This window comes from Myxine glutinosa, chromosome 6 (assembly GCF_964187855.1).
Source record: "Myxine glutinosa chromosome 6, kmMyxGlut1.1, whole genome shotgun sequence".
Taxonomy (NCBI): Eukaryota; Metazoa; Chordata; class Myxini; order Myxiniformes; family Myxinidae; genus Myxine; species Myxine glutinosa.
Window position 1 is genome coordinate 189516696 of NC_136266.1, and position 17931 is coordinate 189534626.

Here is a 17931-nt window from a genome sequence, read left to right on the forward strand (position 1 = left end):
AGTGATTGACTCACAGCCAAATTACTTTCTACAAGCGTTTGTCTCAGCATGGGGTCGCAACAGAGAAATGAACGTTGTTTGTATAATTATTAAGGTGCTTGAATCTTTAGAAATATGAATTGCCAAAGAAACTGCATTTGAAATTGTGGAACATGGGTATTCTTTGTCATGGAAGCGAATTGGAGAGTGGAGCTTGTGTTAACTGATCTGGGAGAGGAGCTTGTGTGACGACCTTTGACCTGGCGTGGGTGCCAGCCTTGTTGGAAAGTGCAGACTCAGCTCTTTATCTGAGATTGGCCAGATATGAAGGCCTCAAAAGACGTCTCCCTCAGAAGACAACAATGACCTTTCTTTACCTTCAGTAATTAGTGCGACTCCCACAAACATTCTGGTGGCTTCATGAGATGCCAGCGAGTCTGAACCCCAAGCAACCCCTCCATGCCCTTAGGCCCCTCCCTGGGAACATCAAATAATTTTGCTTTTATATAAGGGAACTCTGCGAGATAATTTTCAGAGAACTCTACTCAACTGTTGTACCGCTGTGTATCTGTGTGATGTGAATTAGTTCTGTATTGAGTCGGGTTTTCTCCGCAACAACTGAATAAATCTCTAAAACAAAGTGAAGTTGATGTCTTTGAAACTTTAAACATCTCTAGACATCTTCCTCTTCAACACCCCTCTCTCTATATTCTCCATAGCTTTGCTTTCAGCAATTTCCCACAGCATTTCATTCTGGTTTCCCATTAGATCATCCATACACCAATAGTTTCAGTTTCACGTTTCAACATCAGTTTCACTTTGAGATATCAGTTTAGATTCATCATCGCAACTTGTGATGCGACGCAAATAGTGCACGTAAAATGGCGTCAAAACCGATTTTGTGAGGAATTTTTTTAGAATTATCTAAGGGGTCTAAAGTTTTTAAAGAATCAAGCATCTTGAAAGGGCCAAATGGGGTCTAAAGGTGTCTAAGGACGAAAAAGCAAAAGGGGTCAAAAGTGTCCAAATGGTCTTAAATTGGCCAAAGTGTCTAAAAAAGTCAATAGGTCTGAAAAGTGTCAAAAGGTGTATATGTCTCAAAAGGGTCGAAATGGGTATGACAGGGTCTAAAGGGTGTAAAGGTCTAAGGGGTGTAAAAGATCTAAGGTGTGTGAAGGGGTGAATGGGGTCTAAGGGGTGTAAAGGGTCTAAGGAGTGAAAGGGGTCTAAAGGGGTGTTAATGGTCAAAGGGGACTAAGGAGTGTAAAGGGTCTAAAGGGGTCAAAGTGGTGTAAAGGGTCTAAGGAGTGTTATGGGTCTAAAGGGGTGTAAATGGTTGAAAGGGTGGGTCTAAGGGGTGTAAATGGTCAAAGGGGTCTTAGGGGTGTAAAGTGTCTAAGGAATGTTAAGGGTCTAAAGGGGTGTAAATGGTCAACGAGGTCTATGGGGTGGAAATGGGCAAAGAGGTCTAAGGGGGTGTAAAGGGTCGAACAGAGTTAAAGGGGTGTAAAGGGTCTAAAGAGGTCTAAGGAGTGTAATGGGTCTAAGGGGTCTAAAGGGTGTAAAGGGTCAAAGGGGTCTAAGGGGTGGAAAGTGTCTAAAGAGAGTAAAGGAGTGAAGGTGTAGAAAAGAAATTACCTCGGGTTCGTAAATAAATTAACTCGGGAGTGCAGCACAACAATAACGGGCCAAATGACCTCCTCTTCACCATCACTGTATAAAACCCATTTTCAGGTATATCGTGGTTAAAAATCTGACGGTGGAAAGTTTCGTTGTGATTAACTTTGGGAGCTCAAAGCAGTGAGATACCACACAAAGTAAAACAACAACTCAAGATGAGGTAATCATGATGTGAGGATGAGGTAATCATGAAGTGAGGATGAGGTAATCATGATGTGAGGATGAGGTAATCATGATGTGAGGATGAGGTAATCATGATGTGAGGATGAGGTAATCATGATGTGAGGATGAGGTAATCATGATGTGAGGGTGAGGTAATCATGATGTGAGGATGAGGTAATCATGATGTGAGGATGAGGTAATCATGATGTGAGGATGAGGTAATCATGATGTGAGGATGAGGTAATCATGATGTGAGGGTGAGGTAATCATGATGTGAGGCTGAGGTAATCATGATGTGAGGATGAGGTAATCATTGGAGGCCTGGCAGAGTTCACCCGTTGGGAAGTGGTGGTTTTTAGTTGCCGTCACATGGGTCCTTTTTTGTATATACTATTTTTTCACCCTTGAGGCTGATGTTAGATGAGCAGTAAAATTACCTATAAATCTTTGTATAGGTTGCGATTGTACTATTTTTGGTTTTTGAATAATTAGCGCATTTGAGAGGTCACATGACTCCTTATTTGCCGAATTTACCGATCATGGTGACGTCTTAATTAAGAGTTGTTTCTCACATATTTGATGATCGGAGCTCACCATCAAGCTAATTATATCGATATCCGTGTTGAAATCCGATAAAAATTTGGCTTTTTATAAAGATTTGTATATATGTGGATCGACCCTCGGAGATCATGGCGACAGGTGGCGGCTCGGATGGTTTTAAGTTATTAATTGTGAAAAAAATAACTGTTTTAAAAACCCTATTTATGTGCAGGGTGGTAAAATATGCTATCCTATAAAGTTTTGTGCCGATTAACCTTGTGAGCTCAGAGGAGTAGGTTCACAAAGAAAGAAAGAAACAAACAAACCCATGGACATTTCGCTTATACATGTATATTGTGGCGGACACGAAAGCCCACTGGCGTGGTGACATCATTCCGCGCACCAAGTGGGCGGCGGCCACGCCCGAGAGAGAGGCGTGGCCTCAAGATATACACGGGGCGCGCAGCCCGGAGCAGCTCAGTGCTGCAGTTTGAGTACTTTCAATAAAGACTCTTTTATGAACCGCGTTGTCTGCTTGCTCCTTGCGTAAGCATTAGCGCGCGCAGCATCGCGCTTCATATGGTGACCTCGACGTTGGATCTGCCGTAGCGATACTTCCGAACACGACACCATTGCAATGGCAAACAACAACGCAATGTCGATTAAACTTCCCGAATTTTGGGAGGCCCAGGCCGAAGTCTGGTTCATCCAAGACGAAGCCCAATTTCAGCTTCGGCGCCTCACCGGCGACGACACGCGCTACTGCCACGTCGTCGCCTCCCTCGGGCCCGGCACGGCCGCTCGAGTTGTGTCCGTCCTTTGCCACCCACCGGACGGCCACAAGTACGAGGCACTCAAGCGGCTACTCCTAGCCACGTTCGGCCTCACGGACGACGCACGGGCCGACCGCCTCCTGGATCTCCCCGAGCTCGGCGACACGCGCCCGTCGGTCCGAATGGACCATATGCTGTCACTGTTGGGCGACGAAGCCCCCGGTTCTCTATTCCGGGTGCTTTTCCATCGCCAACTTCCAGCGCAGGTTCGCCTCGCATTGGCCGGGACCGTGCTAACGGAACCCCGAGCATTGGCAGCCGAGGCGGACAGGTACTTCGCGGCTTCGGATACGCGGGCGAGAGTCGGTGCGGCCGTCACGGACCTCGAGGCTGATGCTGCTGCTGATGCTGATCCACAGCATCAGCTTACACAGCATACGCAGCATGCTGATACGCACCTTGTGACCGCTGCCACGCCCCGCCCACCGCCGCGGCGAAAACCGCCACCGCGGGGAAAACCGCCAACGCCACCGGCCTGGCGGAGCCAGCCGCACTCCTCCAGCTCCACCACCTGGTGCTGGTTCCACGCCAAGTTCGGCCACGAGGCTCGGCAGTGTCATCCGCCATGCTCCTTCAACAGGTCGGGAAACGCCCGGGCCGGCGCTCAATAGTGGCAATGAGCGCCGGCCGTTCGAACAGCCTGCTGTTCATAACGGACACCTTATCCGGGCGCCATTACCTGTGCGACACGGGAGCGCAGGTGAGTGTCGTTCCCGCCGGTACGTCAGACAAGCACGCCGCGGGCGGGGGCCCCGCACTGCTTGCCGCGAACGGGATGCCCATCCGTACGTACGGAAAACGCTGCCTCTCTCTGTGGTTCGGAGGACAGGTTTTCCGATGGATGTTCGTCACCGCCGACGTGCCCATGGCACTGCTTGGCACGGACTTCCTGTGCGCTAATGGGCTCCTGGTCGACGTAAAGCGCAGACGTCTTGTCCAGGCCGAGACGTTCAGCTCGCACGCTTGTGCGCTGCCCAGCTCGTCGAGCAGCTCAACGAGCGGCTTGCCAAGCGGCTTGCCGAACGGTTCGGTTCCGGCCACGTTGATCTGTACGCTTCCGGCAGCGGACGAATTCACCCGCCTCCTCGCCGGCTTCCCGGCCCTCACGCGGCCCACCTTCTCGGCGGGGGCCGTCAAGCACGGGGTGGCCCATCACATCCCCACCGTCGGGCCACCGGTCTACGCCCGGGCACGCCGCCTCGAGCCAACGAAGCTGGCGGTGGCAAAAGCGGTGTTCGCTACCCTGGAGCGACTCGGCATCGTTCGGCGCTCGGAGAGTGCTTGGGCGTCGCCGCTGCACATCGTGCCGAAGCCTGGCGGGGGATGGCGACCGTGCGGGGACTATCGCCGTCTCAATGACGCCACCACTCCCGACCGCTACCCCGTCCCCCACATTCAGGACTTTTCCGCCCGTTTGGCGGGCATGTCCTTCTTCTCGAAGGTGGACCTCATACGCGGCTACCATCAGGTCCCCATCAGGCCGGAGGACGTCCCGAAGACGGCGGTCATCACGCCATTCGGACTCTTCGAGTTCCTGCGGATGCCCTTCGGTCTGAAGAATGCGGCTCAGGCGTTCCAGCGACTGATGGACAGCGTCCTGCGCGACTTGGATTTTGTCTACGTCTACCTGGACGATATCCTCGTCGCCAGCGCGTCCCGCGAAGAGCACCTACGCCACCTCCGCACGCTCTTCGAACGCCTGGGCCAGCATGGCCTGATTGTGAACCCCGCAAAGTGCCGGTTCGGCGTCGCCGTAATCGATTTTCTGGGGCACCGTGTCACAAGGCACGGAGCCGTCCCCCTGCCGGCCAAGGTGGAGGCGGTGAAGGGGTTTCCGCGCCCCCGCACGATCAGAGGGCTGCAGGAGTTCCTGGGCATGGTGAACTTTTACCATCGGTTCCTGCCCCATATCGCCCAGCTCCTGCGCCCCCTGCACGAAGCTCTCCGAGGTAAGCCCGGCAAAGGCGACGTTACCTGGACCGAGCAGATGGACACGGCGTTCACGGGCGCGAGGTTCGCCTTGGCTAATGCCACCATGCTCGCGCACCCGGCGCCCGATGCACCGATCGCCCTCACCACCGACACCTCGGACTACGCGGTGGGCGCGGTGCACGAGCAATGGGTGCGTGGAGCTTGGCAACCGCTGGCGTTCTTTAGCCGGCAGCTTCGCCCGCCCGAACGCCGTTACAGTACCTTCGACCGTGAGTTGCTCGGGCTTCACTTGGCGGTCAGGCACTTCCGCCATCTGCTCGAGGGCCGTGCGTTCACGGCCTTCGTCGACCACAAGCCGCTGATCTTCGCGATGGGCAAGGTCACCGAGCCGTGGTCGGCCCGGCAGCAGCATCACCTCTCGGCCGTGTCCGAGTACACGACGGACATCCGGCACGTCGCGGGGAAGGACAACCCGGTGGCCGATTGCCTTTCCCGGGCCGTCGCCCACGCAGTCCACCTCGGCATCGACTATGCCCGGATGGCAGCGGACCAGGCCGCTGACCCCGACGTCCAGGCCTTGCGGACCGCCGTCACGGGCCTCCGCGTCACCGAGGTGCCGTTCGACGGCGCGGGCGCAGCCCTCTTGTGCAACGTCTCCCTCGGGCGGCCTCGCCCCATCGTGCCCGTGGGCTGGCAGCACCAGGTGTTTGACGCCATCCACGGCCTGTCCCACCCGGGCGCGAGGGCCTCCCAAAGGTTGATCGCCGACAAGTTCGTCTGGCATGGCCTCCGGAAGGCCGTCCGCAGCTGGTCCAGGACGTGCCTCGTATGCCAGCGCGCCAAGGTGCACCGGCACACCCAGGCCCCGTTGGCCCCGTTCACGGTGCCGGAACGCCGGTTTGACCACGTCCACGTGGACCTGGTGGGACCTCTGCCTCCCTCGCAGGGTTTCACCCACGTCCTCACCATGGTGGACCGCACCACCCGGTGGCCGGAGGCCGTGCCCTTGGCGTCAACGACAGCGGCGGACGTCGCGCAGGCTTTCATCGCCACCTGGGTCGCCCGGTTCGGCGCCCCCTCAGACATCTCGTCCGACCGCGGCCCCCAGTTCACCTCGGAGCTCTGGGGGGCGGTCGCGCAGGGGCTCGGGGTCCGGCTGCACCGAACCACGGCCTACCACCCCCAGGCTAACGGCCTGTGTGAGCGATTTCACCGCTCATTGAAGGCCGCGCTCCGGGCCACCCTCCGCGACGGCAGCTGGGTCGACAGGCTCCCCTGGGTCCTGCTGGGCCTCCGGACGGCGCCCAAGGAGGACCTGCGCGCAGCCGCGGCGGAGTTGGTCTTCGGGCAACCGCTGCGGGTGCCGGGCGAGTTCCTCCCCGACTCCACGGCACCATGGTCCGCGGCACAGCAGCGCTCCGCTCTGCAAGAGACCGCCCAGAGGTTCGCCCCGGTGCCAACGGCATGCCACGGGCACCCACCAATGCACGTCGCCCTGGAGCTTCGCACGGCGGAGTACGTCTTCGTCCGCCACGATGCCCACCGGACACCACTGCGGCCCCCGTACGACGGGCCTTTCCGCGTGCTGGAGACCGGGGCGAAGCACTTCACCCTGGACATCGGCGGTACTCCTGACCGCGTTTCTGTAGACCGCCTCAAGCCGGCCCACCTCGACGTGGACCATCCACCGCCAGTGGCCCGACCCCCGCGTCGGGGCCGCCCCCCTGCGGGCGGACCCCCGGCACCGCCCAGCCCCGCCGCCACGCCGCCCCCCTGTCCTGCACCCATCCCAGGGGCAGCCAGAGGCATCCCACCTGGCATCCCTGCACCCCGGACGCCGCCGATCGCCAGGGGGCGCTTCGGCCGGGTCATCCGTTTGCCCCGCAAACTGGCCCTCCAGGTGTGCGGGAATTCTGGGGGGGCGCGTGTGGCGGACACGAAAGCCCACTGGCGTGGTGACATCATTCCGCGCACCAAGTGGGCGGCGACCACGCCCGAGAGAGAGGCGTGGCCTCAAGATATACACGGGGCGCGCAGCCCGGAGCAGCTCAGTGCTGCAGTTTGAGTTCTTTCAATAAAGACTCTTTTATGAACCGCGTTGTCCGCTTGCTCCTTGCGTAAGCATTAGCGCGCGCAGCATCGCGCTTCAATATATATATATAGATACAGTCATGTGTAAAAGTAAGTACACCCATGTAAACTTTGGACTTTTTCAACATATTTCAACATACAGCTATTTGATCTTCATTCCAACAATATTGATAGATAAAGGTGATATAATATAACAAATATCATGAAACATTTACATTTTGTAATCCACTGTATAATTTAAATAAACATAAATGCTAATTTCGCATGTGGAAAAAGTAGGTACACCCCTACATTTATCACTATTTCAAATACCTAAAATTAGAATCAGGTGCACCAGCTCAGGTGTAAATGATTAGAACATCGTTAGAGAGGATCTTGGAGGAACCTGTCTTATTTAAACCTCAGACATTTAGTTTGGTTTTCTCTTTGTTGTTTGAGTGTGTGGCGTCACCATGCCTAGATCAAAAGAGCTCTCTGAGACCTTCAGAAAGAAGGTTATAGATGCCTACAAGTCTGGGAAGGGATTTAAAAAGATCTCCAAACAATTTGAAATCAATCATTCGATTGTCCGGAAGATCATCTACAAGTGGAGAAGATTCCAAACAACTGCCAACTTGTTCAGGCCAGGCCGCCCCAGCAAGTTCAGCCCGAGAGCAGACCGCGAGATGCTGAACGAAGTCTCAAAGAACCCCAGAATGTCATCACGGGACCTACAGGTAGCTCTTGCCACTGTTGATGTCAAAGTGCACGAGTCTACCATTAGAAAGAGGCTGCACAAATTTGATCTACATGGGAGGTGTGCCAGGAGGAAACCTTTGCTGTCCAGAAAGAACCTCAGGGCAAGACTAAAGTTTGCCAATGAACACCTAGGCAAAGACCAGCACTTCTGGAACAATGTGCTCTGGACAGATGAGTCAAAGGTAGAGCTATTTGGCCACAGTACCAGAAGACATGTTTGGCGAAAACCAAAGACAGCATTTGATCACAAGAACCTGATACCAACTGTAAAGCCTGGTGGTGGAAATATTATGGTTTGGGGCAGCTTTGCTGCATCAGGGCCTGGGCAGCTCACCATCATAGAATCCACTATGAATTCTTCATTGTACCAGAGGGTGCTTGAGGATAATGTGAGGCCATCTGTCGGAAAGTTGAAGCTCAACCGAAGGTGGACCTTGCAACATGACAATGACCCTAATCGTACAGGTAAATCCACCAAGGAATGGCTGAAAAGAAAGAAATGGAGGGTTCTGGAATGGCCAAGTCAAAGCCCGGATCTAAATACCATCGAGATGTTGTGGGGGGATTTGAAACGAGCTGTGCATGCAAGAAACCCCTCAAACATTGCACAGCTGAAAGAATTCTGCATGGAGTGGGCAAAAATTTATCCCAGTCGATGGCAGAGACTGCTAGACAGTTATAAGAAACGCCTACTTGAGGTTGTTTCTGCCAAAGGGGGCAATACCACCTATTAGAGCCAATGGTGTACTTACTTTTTCCACATGCGAAATTTGCATTTATGTTTATTTAAATTACTAGGGCGTGCCCGCACGTACGTGCTTGCCCGTACGTGCTTGCCCGTACGTGCGTGCAAAAAAACATGCGTGCAAACAACAACAACAACAAAAAACTTTGAAACCACGTGGCAGTAACGACCACAGAACCCCCCCTCTATTTACATGAAATGGTTTGGTCCATTCGCAAACCCCCCCCCCTCTATTTACATGAAATGGTTTGGTCCATTCGCAAAGCCAAAGCGAACGGCTTGCGAGTACGGTGACCATACCTTGGGAACCACTTGTCCGATTAATTTCAAACCTTGAAAAGGCACATCCTCGGGTCCCCAGCAATATACCTGGCAAGTTTCAAGTATATCGGACCGGTAGTTGTCGAGAAACAGCGGTCGCATACAGACACACACACACACAGAGATTACTGGAATTATAGATAGATACAATGGACCACAAAATGTAAATGTTTCATGATATTTGTTATATTATATCACCTTTATCTTTCAATATTGTTGAAATGAATATCAAATAGCTGTATGTTGATATATGTTGAAAAAGTCAAAACTTTACATGGGGTGTACTTACTTTTTCACGTGACTGTACGTGGGAAAATTACATGCCCAGACCAGGAATCGAACCAAGGTCCTCTGGAAAACCGTAGCAGTGCTTCGAGCAGGAAGACCCACTCGTGTTCAGGTCGTTGGTGCTCCTATGGTTGGCAGCAAGTGCCTCGGAAGCAATGACGGAAAGAGAGTGGCAACAGGCAACCATATGTGTGGAAAAATTGCATGCTCAGTCAGGGTCGCCCAGATAGCTCAGATGGCAGAGCACTAGTACACTTTTCCAGAGGACCTGGGTTTGATTCCTGGTCTGGACATGTAATTTTCCCACATATATCAATTTAATCGTTCAATCCTTTTCATTAATACATATATGTATATACATACACACACAGAGTGTTCCAAAAAGACCTGGCGAACTTTGGTTGTTAATTTACTTCGTGCCACAAATGATGCAATGATACCCTTTGTTTTATATCATACAGAAACTCAGTTTTCTTTATTTTCAAATCTGGTGATTTAATGGGAAAGGAAATGGCAACTCCACAGGAAAAAGTTCAATGCATCAAATCAGACACACAAGCCAAGACATCAGACAAGCATCCACATGAGATCAGACACGCAAGTTCAGCGTAATTTCCGTATAAGGTATGGAAGGAATCCGCTATTGCAGACTAGTATCAGAGAGTGTTACAGAGGGTTCAAGGAGGCTGGAAGTTGTTAGAAACAAAAAAGTACCAGTCAACAAAGCATGAGTGCAGCAGACGTTGAACGAATGCGTGAATCGTTTCAACAAGGTCCCAGAAAATCAATACGACACACATCCAGAGAACTCGGACTATCAACCACCACTGCACACAGGATTTGCATCCAGAGAACTGGGACTACCAACCACCACTGTACACAGGATTTGCTTCCAGAGAACTGGGACTACTAACCACCACTTTACACAGGATTTACTTCAAGAGAACTGGGACTACCAACCACCACTGCACACAGGATTTGCATCCAGAGAACTGGGACTACCAACCACCACTGTACACAGGATTTACTTCAAGAGAACTGGGACTACCAACCACCACTGCACACAGGATTTGCATCCAGAGAACTGGGACTACCAACCACCGCTGTACACAGGATTTGCTTCCAGAGAACTGTGACTACCAACAACCACTGTACACAGGATTTGCATCCAGAGAACTGTGACTACCAACCACACTGTACACAGGATTTGCTTCCAGAGAACTGGGACTACCAACCACCACTGCACACAAGATTTGCATCCAGAGAACTGTGACTACCAACAACCACTGTACACAGGATTTGCATCCAGAGACTGGGACTACCAACCACCGCTGTACACAGGATTTGCTTCCAGAGAACTGGGACTACCAACCACCACTGTACACAGGATTTGCTTCCAGAGAACTGGGACTACCAACCACCGCTGTACACAGGATTTGCTTCCAGAGAACTGTGACTACCAACAACCACTGTACACAGGATTTGCATCCAGAGAACTGTGACTACCAACCACCACTGTACACAGGATTTGCTTCCAGAGAACTGTGACTACCAACCACCGCTGTACACAGGATTTGCTTCCAGAGAACTGGGACTACCAACCACCGCTGTACACAGGATTTGCTTCCAGAGAACTGTGACTACCAACAACCACTGTACACAGGATTTGCATCCAGAGAACTGTGACTACCAACCACCGCTGTACACAGGATTTGCTTCCAGAGAACTGGGACTACCAACCACCACTGTACACAGGATTTGCTTCCAGAGAACTGGGACTACCAACCACTACTGCACACAAGATTTGCATCCAGAGAACTGTGACTACCAACAACCACTGTACACAGGATTTGCATCCAGAGAACTGGGACTACCAACCACCGCTGTACAAAGGATTTTTGTATAAAATATTGAAGCTTCATGTCGATAAGGTGCAGAATCTTCAGAAACTCAGACCAAATGACAGAGACAAACACAAGGAATTTGCATTGAAAATGCTCCGTCTCTTAGAGGATGAAAAAGATTACCTTAAAAAGGTCTCGCTCACAGACAAAGCTTGCTATCATGTATTGGGGAAGGTCAACCGGCACAATGTGTGGATCTGGGGCTCTGAAAAACGCCCACAGCGCCACATGGTCATTGAACACAAACGTGACAGTCCAAAGGTCAAAGGGTGGTGTGGCCTTCTCCATGACCGTTTGGTGGGTCTGTTTTTCTTTGCGGAGGGTACAGTGACCTCAACCATTTTGACATTTACATGTTGGAAGGATTCGCCTTCCCACAGATTGAAGACCTGTAACCCAATATCATTTTTCAACAGGAAGGCGCTCCCCCTCATTGGGCCTTCGTCATTCAAGCCGTCCTGAATGAAAGAGTTCCAGGTTGCGGGATTGGCCGAGCAGGAGCAACAAGATTGACCCTACAATCAACAAGCATAACCCCCTTACTTTTTTGTGGGGGTTTGTCAAATATTTTGTCTACAACACCAAGGTGGCAAACCTGCAGGATCTTCGTTCGCGGATCACAGCTACATGAGCACTGGTGAACGTAAACATGCTGAGCCGAATATGACAAGAACTCGTGTACCACCTTGATGTGTTACGCATGACAAATGTTTGTTTATCCGTAGTTTCCGTAGTTACATGTTTATGTGGTGTTTATCCGTAGTAATCATCATAAGGCATAGAATAAGCTACGTTTCTGCTTCTCGTCCCTTTTTCTTTGCTATTGAAATAATTACATTATAAATATTTGTAAATAAATCAAATCGTTAAAATATTTTCCTTTCTATCTGTCCGTGAATGTCTTTTCTTCCATTGATCCGCCATTGTTCGTACCCAGGTTAACATCGACCTTAACGGCATTAGCATCCCTCTGGCGGTTACCGACGGTTTTCGCTTGGCCGTCTAAATTTTGTACGCCGGAGGGTACAAAAAAGTTGTGTTTCATACTTGGGGGCACACCACCTGTGTTGAAACACTTTTGACAATTCAAAAGAAGAAGAAGAAAAGAAGAATCACTCCTTTCATGTCTTGAGACATGCGGCTGCAGAGGAAGTTTTTCTTGGCTAGGGGGCACAATCATGGACAGGTCACCACTCTGACACAGGTTACTCGAACGACTCATTCTTCCCAGTCACTTGGTACTCATTTTGCTAAAGTCGGAAGGATTACAGGCTGAGCCAACCCACGTGGTGTTATTTGAAGCGACACGCCAGGGGCTCAAACTCAGGCCCCTAAGATCTTAAGCCAGCCACCTTAACCATTAAGCCGACACCAGGCTTTAACAATGTAGAACACAGCTTAAAATTATCACTGTGTGCCCACACAGCCATTGCTCACAAAAGGAGCATCGTGAATAATACGCCCACTGTCTTGATTGCCAGCCTTAACGAGGGAGCTTTCATAACTATCAAACAGCATAACTTCCCGCTGGGATGCTATCTGAAGATAAGTCTTTTAAAGATGAAATAAATAGTGCCCGTGTGCTGTTATGTGCTCACTGACTGCGCGTGTTCATCTGCTTTTCAACGAATTATGTCATCCATTTATTGGTGGTCAATCTCAGGATTCAAGCTAATGGCGTCTGCCACACACCAGATGTGGGCATTTGGACATCAGCATTCCCAAACGACCCCTAACAGTGCTAATGGCTGTTTATTTGTCAAAATGAAAATACAAATGCTCTATGAAGCCATTAAAAACAGACAAATCAATCGAACTGCCCATTGAATGCTCACCATGAATGGAGTATAATTGGATTGGGAATGGTGGTTACAGAAGACAGAGGGCCCTAATGAGGCAAATATGCTCGACTCATGCAGACATCTTCGAGTTTGGGGAGGATAAAAACACGAAAACGACTTCGTAAAGGTACGACAATGGTGTGTACAGACAGGAAGTAGGATGGCCAACTTGTGGAATAGGTATCAGCGCAGCAGCATCCTGGAATCTGGAAGTGAGTCGCTTAGAGTTCTCAGTGGCATCAATTGCCCAACACGCTCCTCAATCCATGATGCCAGGGGAGCTTTTAAATTCAACACATAGAATAGGCCATGGGCTACTATAGTTGGCCGTGCCCCCCCGCCCTCCCCCAACAAACCTCCGACCCTATATTTTCCTGATGCCCGAGAGTGTCCTGAACATGAGATCAAATGTTAACATTGCATAAGTTGGGATGAACTAGTCATTTGGGGCCAATGTATGGGGGTACCCTCAAAACGTGACCAATTTCGCTTCGTGTCGTGAACCGTTGGCACATTTTCATATTTTGGTGAATTATGGGGTCATTTGTAAGTTTGAGACAAATGTAATATGAGTTATTGGGGTACATATACACACACCCCTTGTAGATATCCGGCACATCACATAATGATATGTTTATTAATTTACTTTACCTTTATTAATTATCAGGTAAGTTTTATTTCAGCACTTCATTCTTCATGTTGGAACAGTTTAACGAGGTTTCACTTCCAGCTTAAGTTTTTGGACTTGGCGTCCAAGAATCGCAGGGACAGACAAGGTTAGTGAAGCTTCACTTGCAGAACTGAGAATGATTAACCATATTATTTAAGCATATTTGAACTAATATTCCACCATATTTCAGCTGATTCCAATTGTGATACAGATCATTGACATTTATTTGAGATATATTTTGATTACACAAGTTCTTAAATGTGATAATTCTTCCTCATTATGAAATGTATTCCTTCATGCCAGATGTGCACCAATTGTGAATGTCGTATTGTTTTGTTTATTGCAGATCCAAGCCACAGTGTCATCTACTAAATACAACCAGACAATGTTGCAAGATAATCTACTAAATACAACCAGACAATGTTGCAAGATAATCTACTAAATACAACCAGACAATGTTGCAAGATAATCTACTAAATACAACCAGACAATATTGTAAGATAATCTACTAAATACATTGTAAGATAATTTACTAAATACAACCAGACAATGTTGCAAGATAATCTACTAAATACAACCAGACAATGTTGTAAGATAATCTACTAAATACAACCAGACAATGTTGCAAGATAATCTACGAAATACAACCAGACAATGTTGTAAGATAATCTACTAAATACAACCAGACAATATTGCAAGATAATCTACAAAATACAACCAGACAATGTTGCAAGATCATCTACTAAATACAACCAGACAATGTTGCAAGACAATCTACTAAATACAACCAGACAATGTTGCAAGATAATCTACTAAATACAACCAGACAATGTTGCAAGATAATCCACTAAATACAACAAGACAATGTTGTAAGATAATCTACTAAATACAACCAGACAATGTTGTAAGATAATCTACTAAATACAACCAGACAATGTTGCAAGATAATCTACTAAATACAACCAGACAATGTTGAAAGATAATCTACTAAATACAACCAGACAATGTTGCAAGATAATCTAATAAATACAACCAGACAATGTTGTAAGATAATCTACTAAATACAACCAGACAATGTTGCAAGATAATCTACTAAATACAACCAGACAATGTTGTAATATAATCCACTAAATACAACCAGACAATGTTGTAAGATAATCTACTAAATACAACCAGACAATGTTGTAAGATAATCTACTAAATACAACCAGACAATGTTGCAAGATAATCTACTAAATACAACCAGACAATGTTGCAAGATAATCTACTAAACACAACCAGACAATGTTGCAAGATAATCTACTAAATACAACCAGACAATGTTGCAAGATAATCTACTAAATATAACCAGACAATGTTGCAAGATAATCTACCAAATACAACCAGACAATGTTGCAAGATAATCTACTAAATACAACCAGACAATGTTGTAAGATAATCTACTAAATACAACCAGACAATGTTGCAAGATAAGCAACTAAATACAACCAGACAATGTTGCAAGATAATCTACCAAATACAACCAGACAATGTTGCAAGATAATCTACTAAATACAACCAGACAATGTTGTAAGATAATCTACTAAATACAACCAGACAATATTGCAAGATAATCTACTAAATACAACCAGACAATGTTGCAAGATAATCTACTAAATACAACCAGACAATGTTGCAAGATAATCTACTAAATACAACCAGACAATGTTGCAAGATAATCTACAAAATACAACCAGACAATGTTGTAAGATAATCTACTAAATACAAACAGACAATGTTGCAAGATAATCTACTAAATACAACCAGACAATGTTGTAAGATAATCTACTAAATACAACCAGACAATGTTGCAAGATAATCTACGAAATACAACCAGACAATGTTGTAAGATAATCTACTAAATACAACCAGACAATATTGCAAGATAATCTACAAAATACAACCAGACAATGTTGCAAGATAATCTACTAAATACAACCAGACAATGTTGCAAGACAATCTACTAAATACAACCAGACAATGTTGCAAGATAATCTACTAAATACAACCAGACAATGTTGCAAGATAATCCACTAAATACAACAAGACAATGTTGAAAGGTAATCTACTAAATACAACCAGACAATGTTGTAAGATAATCTACTAAATTCAACCAGACAATGTTGCAAGATAATCTACTAAATACAACCAGACAATGTTGCAAGATAATCTACTAAATACAACCAGACAATGTTGCAAGATAATCTACTAAATACAACCAGACAATGTTGCAAGATAATCTACTAAATACAACCAGACAATGTTGCAAGATAATCTACTAAATACAACCAGACAATGTTGTAAGATAATCCACGAAATACAACCAGACAATGTTGTAAGATAATCTACTAAATACAACCAGACAATGTTGTAAGATAATCTACTAAATACAACCTGACAATGTTGCAAGATAATCCACTAAATACAACCAGACAATGTTGCAAGATAATCTACTAAATACAACCAGACAATGTTGCAAGATAATCTACTAAATACAACCAGACAATGTTGCAAGATAATCTACTAAATACAACCAGACAATGTTGCAAGATAATCAAATAAATACAACCAGACAATGTTGTATGATAATCTACTAAATACAACCAGACAATGTTGTAAGATAATCTACTCAATACAACCAGACAATGTTGTAAGATAATCTACTAAATACAACCAGACAATGTTGCAAGATAATCCACTAAATACAACCAGACAATGTTGCAAGATAATCTACTAAATACAACCAGACAATGTTGCAAGCTAATCTACTAAATACAACCAGACAATGTTGCAAGATAATCTACTAAATACAACCAGACAATGTTGCAAGATAATCTACTAAATACAACCAGACAATGTTGCAAGATAATCTACTAAATACAACCAGACAATGTTGCAAGATAATCTACTAAATACAACCAGACAATGTTGCAAGATAATCTACTAAATACAACCAGACAATGTTGCAAGATAATCTAATAAATACAACCAGACAATGTTGTAAGATAATCTACTAAATACAACCAGACAATGTTGAAAGATAATCTACCAAATACAACCAGACAATGTTGGAAGATAATCTACTAAATACAACCAGACAATGTTGCAAGATAATCGACTAAATACAACCAGACAATGTTGTAAGATAATCTCCTAAATACAACGAGACAATGTTGCAAGATTCTGCTGATACTCGGAATCCAAGTGAAGAGGATAGCCCGCCATCGAAGAGAAAACGCGATGGCAGTGGTAAAGCCTCCACCTCCAAACCAAGATGCGTGGTTCATGTTCCAGGATCAAACTGTAAGCCACTGCAGCTGTTCGTCAGCATGAAAGATGGTGATAAAAGACTGGACAAACTGAAAGAAGTACGATCCCTTAGATTGAGCCAACCAGTTGATTCCATACATGGACTACGCATCTTGATTTGGAGGTGGAGGCTTTACCACTGCCATCGCGTTTTCTGTTCGATGGCGGGCTATCCTCTTCACTTGGTTTCCGAGTATCAGCAGAATCTTGCAACATTGTATGGTTGTATTTAGGAGATTATCTTACAACATTGTCTGGTTGTATTTAGTAGATTATCTTGCAACATTGTCTGGTTGTATTTAATAGATTATCTTGCAACATTGTCTGGTTGTATTTAGTCGATTATCTTGCAACATTGTCTGGTTGTATTTCGTGGATTATCTTGCAACATTGTCTGGTTGTATTTAGTAGATTATCTTACATCATTGTCTGGTTGTATTTAGTCGATTATCTTACAACATTGTCTTGTTGTATTTAGTCGATTATCTTGCAACATTGTCTGGTTGTATTTAGTAAATTATCTTGCAATATTGTCTGGTTGTATTTAGTAGATTATCTTACAACATTGTCTGGTTGTATTTAGTGGATTATCTTGCAACATTGTCTGGTTGTATTTAGTAGATTATCTTGCAACATTGTCTGGTTGTATTTAGTAGATTATCTTACAACATTGTCTGGTTGTATTTAGTAGATTATCTTTCAACATTGTCTGGTTGTATTTAGTAGATTATCTTGCAACATTGTCTCGTTGTATTTAGTAGATTATCTTGCAACATTGTCTGGTTGTATTTAGTAGTTTATCTTGCAACATTGTCTGGTTGTATTTAGTAGATTATCTTGCAACATTGTCTGGTTGTAT

The 17931-nt window shown here is 46.6% G+C and overlaps 1 protein-coding gene across 2 annotated transcripts in view; it reads right to left on the reverse strand.

Annotated features, from left to right (window-relative positions):
• Nucleotides 1-17931, reverse strand: part of LOC137429057 (cadherin-7) — a 388741-nt gene that overhangs the window by 28802 nt on the left and 342008 nt on the right. The window lies entirely within an intron of this gene.